The sequence below is a fragment of the Marmota monax genome, unplaced genomic scaffold, assembly GCF_021218885.2.
Source record: "Marmota monax isolate L192 unplaced genomic scaffold, Marmota_monax_Labrador192_F-V1.1 WCK01_AAM20220418_F8-fsc00252, whole genome shotgun sequence".
NCBI classification, from domain to species: Eukaryota; Metazoa; Chordata; class Mammalia; order Rodentia; family Sciuridae; genus Marmota; species Marmota monax.
Window position 1 is genome coordinate 1,748,837 of NW_026692478.1, and position 12,195 is coordinate 1,761,031.

At 42.7% G+C, this 12,195-nt stretch overlaps 1 protein-coding gene across 2 annotated transcripts in view; it reads left to right on the top strand.

The window, feature by feature from the left end:
* The first annotated feature begins 6,723 nt into the window (after window positions 1-6,723).
* The window catches only part of Zmat4 (zinc finger matrin-type 4), a 331,242-nt gene continuing 325,770 nt past the window's right edge, over window positions 6,724-12,195 (top strand). For both annotated transcript variants that reach the window (XM_046443074.2, XM_058578919.1), the window contains exon 1: window positions 6,724-6,856. The gene's annotated coding sequence lies outside the window, so the exon portion shown is untranslated. The remainder of the gene's footprint in view (window positions 6,857-12,195) is intronic.

Sequence of the window (12,195 nt, forward strand, 5' to 3'; positions counted from 1 at the left end):
TAATCATAAAATGAAGTTCAAAGAGAAAGTGTCTGGCCCTTTAATAAACTAGGTGTTAAAATAGAAGCCTCTCTCACTAAGCAGGAGGGAGGTTTTGTTAGTGGGGAGAGGGTGGCTAAGGAGCATCTGATGGGATCTTATCAGCTCTCTTTTAGGAAGAGCAGTTCAGAGCCTTTGGCAAAGACAGAGGATCAAAGACTCAGAGCTCTACCAGCAAGGAAAGGGCCTTTGTGGGGAAAAATCAAGGGAAACTGGAGTTCTGGAGTTGTTATGGAGGAAACCCCACCTTGAAAATCACATGCCCATATTGCCATACTAGTGTCTGTTGTGTTCTGCTGCCTTTCCTATCCTCTAGTATGGCAATATGTAAATCAATGGATGTGTAACTGATGTGATTCTGCAATCTGTATATGGGGTAAAAATGGGAGTTCATAACCCACTTGAATCAAAGTGTGAAATATGATATATCAAGAACTATGTAATGTTTTGAACAACCAACAATAAAAAATTAAAAAATAAAAAAGAACACACACACACACACACAAAAAAAGAAAATCACATGCCCAGAAGAGATGACCCAGGTACTAAGTCGTGGTCCTTGCATGAATCTGAGTCTGGGGGAGTAAGTGTCCTTCTCTAAAGGCAAACCCAGCTAATCATTTAGATAACCAAAGCACATGATGATCATGTGTAGTTAATTTCTACTTAGGTTTTTTTTTTTTTTTAAAGCTTTTGAAATACACAGATTATTGAGGTAGCTTCTAAGACAAAACCCTTGGGGGATGTTATTCTTGAGAGCTGTTTTCTAGACACTTGATGCTTCCTTAAAAGAGAGTGTACTTAAGCATAATCTCATCTTTCCTTAATAATTTCAGAGTATCACTGTAACATCTACTATTTGCTCCTGTTGCATTATAATGTAATTTATTGGTTGCGCCACAGTGATGGGAAAGATGCACAGTTAATTACAAATCTGAAGACACTATTAGCCAATCCTGAGTATGGTAGAGTGCAGAGGATTATATAAAAGGGTTGGTTATCTTTTTCCATCAATCACATTTAAACTTAACAGTGACTACTCAGAGGAGCACTTAGGAACTCTTCCCTCCTTTACCTTCCTCTTCAATTCATCTCTCACCTCCCTTCAGCTTTTCTACCTCTGGCCTCCCTATAGGACTCTCTCATCCTGTTTTTTCGTTGTTGTTAATTTTTTTTTTTAAAATGTTCCTTTTAGATATACATGACAGTAGAGTATATTTTGACATAATATACCTGCATGGAGTATAACTTATTCTAATTAGGATCCCTTTCTTGTGGTTGTACATGATGTGGAGTTACACTGGTCATGGATTCATATATGAACATAGAAAAGTGATGTCTGATTCATTCTACTGTCCCATCCTCCTTCCCGTCCCTTCATTCTCCTTTGTCTAATCCACTGAACTTCTATTCCCTCCCCGCTTATTGTGTGTTAGTATCTGCATATCAGAGAGAATATTCAGCTTTTGGTTTTTCTCTTATCCTTTCAAAGGGGGCAACTATACTAGCTCTGAAACACTGGGATAGAAAGGACTTTCTGCAAATACATCTTCTAGACAGATCAATGTTTCTTTGCTTATGTTTATCACTTTCCTAGGTAACTTAAACACAGTCTTTTGCTGAAAAACAAATCTCTAAGGCCCTGCTAAGACTCCTTCCCTGCTGGAGAAAGAATGAGGGAGTAGAAAGGAGGGAAAATTCGGTGCTGCCACCATTGTGATGTTTTCCGGCTTCCTGGTGCTGAGAGATACAAAACCAAAGATGCAAAGATGGGTCACTTCATTCTCCCCTGAACATCTTGAACAGGCCAGGGTGACCTGATATCCTTCCTTTTGTGAAAGCAGTCCATTGTCTTTAGCCATGAAGGAAGTAGATCCTTCTCCTTTGTCTTGAGCTTTTCATTTCTGGTGTTTCTAAATGTGTGTCCAACATGGTGGTGGCTGCCGTCAGCCTTGTTGAATGTGTGGTAATGTGGGTTATTAAGAAAAAAATAATGAAAATACAAACAGGAATATAATTAATTTTAACATGAGTGGTACAGGGTAAAATTAAAATAGCCTGGCAGACAGAAATGGTGAGAAAGGGAGAGGTGTGGGTTGAGCCTTGAAGAATGAGTGTAATTGCACTAGGGGAAGATGGAGGTGGGGGAGGCAAAACCTGGGGAAGCCATGGGAAAGTCAGGCAGTTGGACAGTATGTGACCATGGGAGGTCTGTAATGGATGGGAGCAGAGGAGGATGAGAGTGGAATGAAGTGGGGTAGATGGGATGGGGTCCAATTTCAGCTATCTCTGGAAGTCAGACAGAAGGGCAGTGTAGAAGTATTAAACTTGTGTTGCTCAAACCTCATGCTCCACAAATTTGGGGCATATTCCTGAAAAGTTAGTATTACAAAAATATTTGGGGTAAATTATTTTTTAAGCCATGCCCTGAAACAAACATGCATATAGTTTATAGTTTGCATGATTGGAGTAATAAAATATGTATATCTGAAGAAATTTGGGCTGAAATTTGACACCTTCACACACCCAGATCCTTTTCTCCAGCCTGGTGTGCACTGGTGGAAGAGTTTGCCTATTAATTAGGCAACAAGAAGTGAGGCCTCATTGCCCTAAGCTGTAGCCCTTTGAGTGGAGCATCTTTCTGGTGCTCTGAGTATCTTTAGGTATCACTCTGAAAGCTGATCTGACATCTGGTCTAATAGATCCAGATGGTTATGCATCACATTTATATTGGCCCATGCCAAGACATTATTGCTTTATCACTAGGCTTAATATCCCATGATAGGGCATTTGTGTAGTCCTTTGTAGGTTGATTTGCCATCATTCTCTTAATAGCCTTAGAAATAGTATTATCACCTGTTTTTATAAATGCAATGACATGTGGCAGGCGTTGTAAATATGTTTGATGAGTTATTTGAAGAAAGTGTCTCTGTTAGGACATGGGTCCTGGCTGGCAGGAGTTCCAACAGCCACAATCATGTGTGCAGCCCTTTGTCTTGGAAGAGTGCTTCATGTCATACGTGATCTGCCAGCCTCACGGAAGGCATGCTGACCTTCTTAATTCAATTCTCCAACTCCTGTCAATTGGTGCATTGCTGGACAATATTTCATGACAGCTTTCAGCTCTGTATTTCTTATGAAGAATTTAACTGAAGCAAAACAGAATTTAGATGGGCAATTTAGCCTTGCAAATCTCTTTCTGTCTCTCAGTCTCTGTCTTTCTCTTTCAGGTTATTTACAATGCTGGCTCACTAATAAACACGATCATGATTTGAATGAACAGAATCACATGTTTTTATTTAACAGAGTGTTTTATATAATAAAATATTCCTTACAGTCTTGAAACTTCATGAAGCTCTGTCTATCTGACACCAACTTCCTGGAAGACTCATTAGTAATTAATGAAATCATTAAGAATGGTCCATGGTGACTGACACCCTCCTGGCAGCCAAATCTCCTCTTACACTTTGTTGAAATGCTATTGGCTCCATAGGTTTGATTTGGGGGAATGGGTTGGGGAGGTGGAGAGGGAGAGAGTTTGATTACCTAAAGTTTTACAACAACCCTCAGTGAGAAGGGAAAGCTGTGTGTATATTCCTCCAAGTTTCTTTACTTAGGAAACTGCTGGGAAAAGTTTTCTGAAAAATCTTTCATATATCCAAAGCTAATAAGAAGATTTTTTTTTTTAAAGAAATGCTGTTAATGTCATGGTTCTACTTAAATGATATTGGGTGGCTCAAGTCAATAAGCAAAGATGTAGTGTTGAAAATCACCCTCTTTTTTTTTTCCTCCCGTTTTCACACATTTCTTTCTTTCTTGGCATTGCCTAGATTTATTCTCCTCTTCTCCCTTTTAGGAACAGAATTTGGTATAAATAAATGATAACTGAGAAAATGGTATAAGCTGACGAGTAAATGCCAGTTTCTCTAGTCTCCTAGAGATAACTTGTTATAACAAGTAGTTACCCACAAGAAAGATGGTGGTTTTGATGGATGTTATTCAATTTGAATTTAATAATAAAAAAACACTTCATTTTGTTTCTTTAATTATGTCACTAAAAAAGGAACGAGAACCCCCCAAATCCTTTCAGACTACTAGTACACTCAAACTGTTAACTCAAAATAGGCTACTTTGTCAGAGTACTGCCCACAAAATGGAATTCTGTACATTTCATAGCCCAATGAATTTAAATTGTATGGAGCTAATATTTAATACAAATGCAAGTACCAGTGGAATCTGCATACTTAATATGCATCCTCTAACTCTCAGAATTAAACAGGTGATCTATGGGACACAAAGGGATCATCCTTCTCTCAAAGAGAATATTTTATGACCAGGCAGTTAAAAAGGCACTGACATAAACAACTGTTTGCAACTCTCTCTCTCTCTCTCTTTCCTCTTTCCCTCTCTCTCTCTTCTCTTTCCTCTCTCTCAACTTCAAAAAGAAAAAGGTACATAAGGACATGCTGTTTCAGACAAAGCATTTTAGAAAATCATTTGATATGTTTTCCTTTTTCTTTAGGGACAACCAAACCTTTGATAGTTGCTCAAGGGAGTTTCTATAATTTATTTATTTCTTTATTTTGGCATGAGGGGAGGGCCAGTATGAACAAAACTCCTCTTGGAATTGGAAATAATACTACTTACATTATAGAAGTGTAATTTATGATTTTTATGCCATGACTAAATGGACCAATTTTTCTGGGACTATGTCAATTTTCAATGTTTCATTTAAACTTGAATTGTTTAATTCTATCATTGTACATTTGTAGGAAGTTTACCTAGATAAAGTAATAAGATAGAAAACAAATATTTTGATACATTCCTTGTCCTAGTATCAAATATGCTATCCTAATATACTGTCACTCTCTGTCAGGCCATGATTTAGAAAGACACTGTGGAAGTAACTGAATGTTTGAGGTGAGACCTCTCAAGAAAAGCGTGTATCCCCATTCTTTCCTTTCCTTCAAACCCCTGAGGGAGAAGAAAGACATCGAGTGAAGAGTTGCCTCATTTTCCTGAGAGAAAACAGTGGTGCTGAGAGCCTGGTATGACTTCTGTACCTGCAGCATTTCCTAGTGTTCAGTGTTGAATTTCTGGCTCCCAGACTTGAGGGTGGACCCCCTCCCCACTCCACCCAGTTGGGTGAGCATCATAGTGAGATCATGATTCCATGAAGCTCAGAGCTGTGCACACTTTATGTTTTGAATTATGTTTTATCAGTCAGCCTGCTTATTGAGAGATAGGTGCTGTCTGTGGAGTTATAAAGATATACACGATACTATCTCTGTCCTTCCAGAGCTTGAAATGTACTTAGACAAGCCAGGCATGTACACATGAAATAGAGACTCGCTGTACCAGGTGGTGGAGGACATGCTACTGAGGATGCAGAAGAGGGAAAGAATTACAGTTGTATGATAGGATGGAACTGTAGCCTGTCAAAGACGTGGGTTCCCAGTAGGAGAAGCTTGGAGGACTAATTTCTGATTGATCTGGAACTTGATTTTCTATTTTTGTGGTGCCATAGGATGAACTCTAGGGCCTCATACATTCTAGTCAAGGGCTTTGCCACTGAGCTACACCTTCAGCCCCAGAACTTGATTACCTAACAGCTTTATTTCAAAGACCCTTTCTAAATTATTATTTTTTTCCTCTTAAGTTCAGTTGCTAAATAATGTCCTTTCTATGTAGTGAACAAATATATTTAAAGGGGGGAGATCAAAACTTGGGCTTTAGGATTCTCTGATGAATAAGGAAAAGCTGTTTCCACTGCTTGGTAGGTTGGTTCTCCACTCTTTTCTTGCTTTGACTGATAATGTGAGTTTAAGCAATTAACTGAAGCCAGATCAGAATAAGCAAAACCAAGAGTCCCAGCAGAATGATTAGATCAAGGATGCCTGTCCCTTGGACATTTCCATGAGGACAGTGAAAAACTCCAGACTTTTATAGACTTCAAGAACAGCTCTTTGGAGATTCTTTGAATAGGGTGCAAAGGGAAATTGCCTCCTTATGTTGGGGTGTTGAGTGGACTTGCAGGGAAAGAATTGACAGGTAAACTCTAGTTTAGGTACATAATATGTTCCCCCAAACGATCTAAAATGACCTTCACATGCCCTCCAGGATGTAAAAATATCACTATATTCCTTCAGCCCTCAACCTTGCTCTGCTTTCCAAAGCTTGTCTGACACCAGCAGAAACCCCACGGTTATAATTCTCTCTGCCCTCAGGAACATTTACCAGTAAGGGGGAAAATAAGGCCAGAAAATTGTTGCTATGAGCTCTGTTTTGTGGAAGTTAAAATGCTAGAGCGAGAATCTGATTGCTTGATAGCTCCATCTCTCTCCCTCCCTCTCTGTCTCTCTCCCCCTCTCTCTCTCCCCAATCCACTCCCCTTCTCCTGTTCTCTCTCTCCCCCAACCCCCACCTTTTCCTACTCTCCTCCCATCCCTCCACTGGACTCCCAGTTCTGCCCCCACACCGGGCCGGAGAGAGCCTTACAGGTTGTCAATGAAACATGGAATTATTTCCTTTGATGGCTTAGATAATAGTAGGAGCCAAAGCAATGAGTGAGGTCGGCTGAGACCAATGCAGTCCTGCCCGGGACTGGAGAGCCAATCGCAATAGCAGAGGGCGGGGCATCGGTACCAGCAGATAATTGCTAAGTGCATCGCTAGCACAGTTGGTCCGAGCTGCTGAAAGGTCTGGCCGCAGAGACAGGAACGCATAATCCTCAGCGTGCTCCATCCCGACAGCATCCTTCCACCGCTCGGCAGGGCAGCAAGCCTCTAGGCAGCAGCCCCTCTGCTCCGCGGAAAAGGTACCTCTGCCTGCGTCCCGGGGGGTGCCGCTCCTGCATGTCCATTCTCAGTGGCTTGCAGTTTAGCAGAGGCGCAGGGATTGCAGAAAGAAAAGTTTAGGGGAGGAAATGTGACAAAGGTAGGAATCCACTGTCTTTTGTTGGGAGGAAAACAAGCTGACAATTTGGAAAACTTCTGCGCTGTCAAGAACTGGGCTTGTTTACTACTCTTAATTAGCTGCACTCAGATCTGTGGGAATCGGTCTGATCTTGGGCTAGGGGGCCTGCAGGGTTCAGGTGTAGACTCCGGTTCGCTGGGTGAAGGAAGCTAGACCCCAGGATGTGCAGTTTCCTGACCCCCCCCCCCCCCGACGATTCTGTGACATATCATTGGAAGGATGGTTCTGATAAATGTGATTGGTTGGTTGGGTGTTCTGCCATAGGGTCTGCCCCATCTACATTACCTTGACCTGCCTTCCCCAAACTATTGTGACCTTCAAGTCCAGTCTTTTCTCAAACTTCTGTCTCCTTCTCACTTCTGCCCCTTGCCCACTCTGTCTCCATTCATTTTATTCCATGAGAAGACACGTTTCCTGGGGTCTGGGGGCCTGTCCTGTTTGACCTGGTGAGCATCTGCATGTTTCACAACTTGGTGAGAAACCAACACAATCTTTGTCAGAGGAAGAGAATCGCTTCATTGATTAGCTCCCCGAAACTCTGACAGACTTTCCAGGTTTGGTGTGTCCCCCCAAAATGGGGATGGAGCTAAATTTTATCCCATGCGTGGCTTACACCCTTATTAGAGAAGTGTCCATCCTTGAGCATCCTGACAGCTCTGTGAGCTGAGGATGGTAGAAGGGACAAGTGGTTCAGGGCTGCCTCTTTATAGGTGCGCAGGTTGTTTAGGTACGCAGGTGCAGAAAGATGGTGCTGAAGTCACCATCCATACTGCTGCTAATAACTGTTCTTCAAGTAGAAAAGCTCACCATGGCAGGTAGCTGGTTCAGCCCAGCATAATCTCTGAGCATTCTACATTGTAGGACCATAAGGGCTTCCCTTGCTCTGAGACCTACTTTGGGTCCTGTGGAAAACTCTTTTTCTCCAGCTTCTGCCAGTGGGAGATGTTAGGAAAACGAACCTTTAGGAAGTGGTGTCCTTGTGAGGGAGAAGGTGATGCACTTAGACTTGAACTTCTTTCCTGCATTTGCTCACACAGCTCCTGTTTTCACGCTGCACAGTACTTTACCAGGTATGTCCTCCATCATACCTGATGTATACTCTGAAGTGGACAGCCTTTGGCTAATATTACAAGTCCGCAAGCCTTTGAAGGGGAGGGTTATGTTGAATTTTCTTCCTTTGATTTCTGTCGTGGACCTAAAGTTGGGGAGCCCTGGCAAGAGAATATTCTTGGGGGGGGGGACTCTCAAGCAACACTTCTCCCTTATGACACCCATCTAGCCGAGGTGCAAATGACGGTATCGGGTATCAGTTCTCTAGCTTCACAAATCACTTTCACCTTTTAAATTCTTATTTCCTTTCATCACCTGCACACGACAGGTTCTCCTCCACCTCTCTTAGGCAGCTATTCTGGGTGGGAACTGTTAGCATGGAAGCTCTACTCACAATGGTTTGAAAAAATAGCTGTCTGACTTTTTGTTGTGGGTCAGGATGCAGTCAGCTTTCTCTTCTGCACATGCTGTCTGACAGTAAACAAAACCAAACTTGCAGCCCTGCACAGTGTGATTCCTTTGTGTTCCAGGGACCTGGAATGGAAACTAACATTTGGTCAAGGACTTCATCCTCTGTGGTCTGTCTAGGGCATGCGACCCCCAGGGAGCCCAGAAGAGGCAACATCTAGCCCACGGTGGTTTGACGGCAGACCCCTTGGTTTTCATGAAGACAGTAATAAATTAGAAAATGCTTTTGAGTTTGAGGGGTGTCTAGGACCAGGAAGCAAGAGCAGAACCAGTGACCCCTTCAACTGATGCTGATCTGCTGGATTTCTACAGTGATAGAGAACATTAAAAGTAAGGCATTTAAAACAGCTCCTGAGCGGTGACTCATGCACAGAGGAAAAAGGCTGGGCTGGGGGGAGGGAGCAGAGGGAGCTTTGAAAAGTACAAGTGGGACACGCTGGAGCACTTGCTTTTTCTCTCCCTCTCCTCCTCCTCATTCCTTTTCCTTGTATTTCCCCATTTGGAACAGAGATCATTAAAATAACAACTTACGCTAAAAAAATACATATATATATATAGGAGCTGAAGAATAATTGACAAAACATAAAACACCATCATTGCCATTTCACCTTGGGTGGGCTGGGGTGTGAAAAACCAGGATCCTGTGTCTCTGCTGTGATCCAGTTTGGAGAATTTAATTGCTGGTGTCAGGCTGATTAACTCCTTGTGAAGCTGGGTGCCTTTCTGTGTATGAAGGGACCGACTGATGTTCAGGAAATTAAATTTGTTACTTCTCATTTTATCAAACATGATAGCTTTAGCCAGGACCCTGTATATAAGCACCATTCAGAAATCTAGCATTTTTTTTCCTTTCCCCAACTGGCCCAACTGGGATTTCTCTCATTTGATCACTATGGTGTAGGTAGAGAGGTTGCATCTCCTGCTTTTCCAAGCCCAGTGCAATTTACCTTGCAAGTAAAAGTCTGATCCCTACTTTCCCGACCTTCTATCTTCATCATCCTCTCTGTCAAGTCTTTTTGTCCTACACACATCAATAAATAATCTCTTTGCCAACCTGATTTGCTCTTGTCATTTTGTGCCAATTTTGCTGTTAAAGAAAACTGTCCCCTGAATAAGATGGAAAACATATTGTAATTTTTATCAGAAAAGTGCCTTTTTGTCTTCTCTTTTAAAATCTAATTTTGTGGTTTTGGGGAAATCAAATAAGCACACTGATTGGGTTAGGTGTTTTGGTAAATGCTGTCACAGTGTTTCCCTTTTCTTTTGTGGATGTCTGACTCCCCCAGTGATCCTCAGGGAGGGTGTGTCTGGAGGTTTGAAGCAGTCTAGAACATCCCTGAAAGTTGATGAGATTGGAGCACAATGTGCTCCTATTTATTCAAAGTGGGAAAAAGGCTGTTTTGAAATCAAGGCTCTGCAATGTATTCAACACACTCTGTTATTGTCCCCCTCCATTCTTCACTTAGGAAAATTTTATGGGCAGAGTTTAAAGCAAATAGTTCATCTGACTCATGCTTCCTTATACTCACGTGCCCCTTCCTTCCTCTGCCCCTTCCTTTCACCTTGATGCAGGTATCTGAATAATCGTATTCATTCTTACACCTCTCCTTCCTCCTTCCCTCTGGTTCTTCTTTCCTGTCATGTAAGGGCACCATCGGGTTGAGATTTGCTTTTAGGTGCCCTGCTCACCTTACTTGGGAAAAGAGTTCAGCAGAATACTTTAGGAATTGTGGAATATTCATGGGATCCAGCCCGGTGGGAGCAATGAGGTAATCCTTTCACCAAGTTCTGTTCTACTGCAGACCTTGCAAGAGCACCTGGGGCCTTGCAGGTGACCTGTGTGAGGCAGACAGGGCAGATATATCAAAGCCTGGGGGATTCCTACCATGCACAAGGCTCTGCTGCTCCACCCTCCTGAGGCCTACGTCCTCCCACAGCCCCACATCCAGCCCTGACTGACCTTGGAAACATTAGCAAGCAGCTCCACTGGTTTGTCATTCTCCCAGGTTCTTTGTTCTTTGTTTTCTTGTCACCCTTAAATCTATCAATAGTTGGAAAAGATTAAATCCACTCATTCATACTAAGGTGTGAACAGTGAACGGTATTGCCAATTAGAGAAATCTTTTAAATTTTTAATTTTTTTTACAATTTTGTGATGCTGGGGATTAAAACAAGGGCCCACTCATGCTGAGCAAGTGTTCTACCACTGAGCTACACCCCCAGTCCAGTATTTGAATTTTTCATGGAAATCAAAGATGTGCGTAGTAGAAATTCAGACATCTGCTAGTGGGACTGGGAAGATGGTTTGGATAGATAGCACACTGGGAGACCGTGGCTCTTTGCTTTTCAATTAAAGGTAGTTCCGCTTTTACCCGCATTGAGGACACACTGTGGCCACTCAGGGCTTTGTGGCAGTATTTGATGTCTAGTGCCTGGAGCCTGATCCCTGAGACTTGACCTTGGACACTGAATTTACTTACCCTTTTTGACCTTCAGTTTCCCTCTATGGATAAAGCCAGGGGCTTGGACTATGTTCTCATTGTACTCTGACCTTCTCTCTCAATCTTGCTACAGAGCCCTACAGCTCTCTGTGGATGCCACAGCTTTAGAAAGATGTGGAGCTTGCAGAGCTACTTTCAGTGTGGGCCACAGTGACCGGCGATGCTTTCAGAGTTAGAATCCATGAAGGCAGGTCGGAAGGAATGGTGTATGTTATGCCAGAAGAAAAACAGGCTGAAGGGTGATGTCATAACTGATTTTGGTTTAGGAGGGGATGTTATATGGAGGATGGCGACCAGCTGTTCTCCATCTCCAGTAAGGATTGAACGAGAGAAAATAGACAGAAATTGCAGCAGATGGACTTAGATTAGGTATGAGGAAGAATTTTCCATCAGCAAGAGTTTTTAAAAAGGGAAGGTTGTGGAGCCTCTGTGATGATCTTTAGGAAGTGGATAAGCTGGAGGTTTTAGCTGGAGGAGGAGTCAAAGGGACATGAGGAGGCCTGGGCTGCACAGTCTAGGGATCCATGCCCTCTCCCAAAGAGGTTTTCTCCAAAACCTTGCCCTTGCTCTGGGCCTATTGAAGTCGATGAAAATCAAAGCCCCCCCCCCCCCCCCCTGCCCGGGGTGAGTAAGAAGGGAATACAGCCAACCTGTGCTTCTCCTACTCCCGGGGGCATGGACACCCCTCAGTCTCGCTGCCATTGTGATGAGCAGATCCTGTCTATTGCTTGGGAGGTCCCATCAAATTTAATCGTTAATTTCCAGATGTGGCAAGTAAGGCCCAGAGAAGTAAGAGGCTTTGAAATTGCCACACAGTGATCTGGTGGCCAAACCAGGACCAGAATCAAGGTTCTCCATCTCTCAAGTCAGTGTTATTTGCTTCATAGCTCCTTTCCTTTTTGCTTCCAAATTGAATAAACCATTTGCTTTTTCTGGGCTCCTAATTTCTTTCTAACCAAATGGCAGAGATAGGGACACCTGCAGTTAAGCAGTATTTATTGAGTGCCCATTGCTAATGCTAAATTCTCTGATATATGCAGCAAACTCTTCAGTCTCCAATCAGTAGTTGGGAGGGGGCTGCTGAGCCATAAAATATATTTAATCTGTATCTTTAAGCATTGACTAAATGAAATGAGAGAGGCCCATGGCATGGGATATGCCC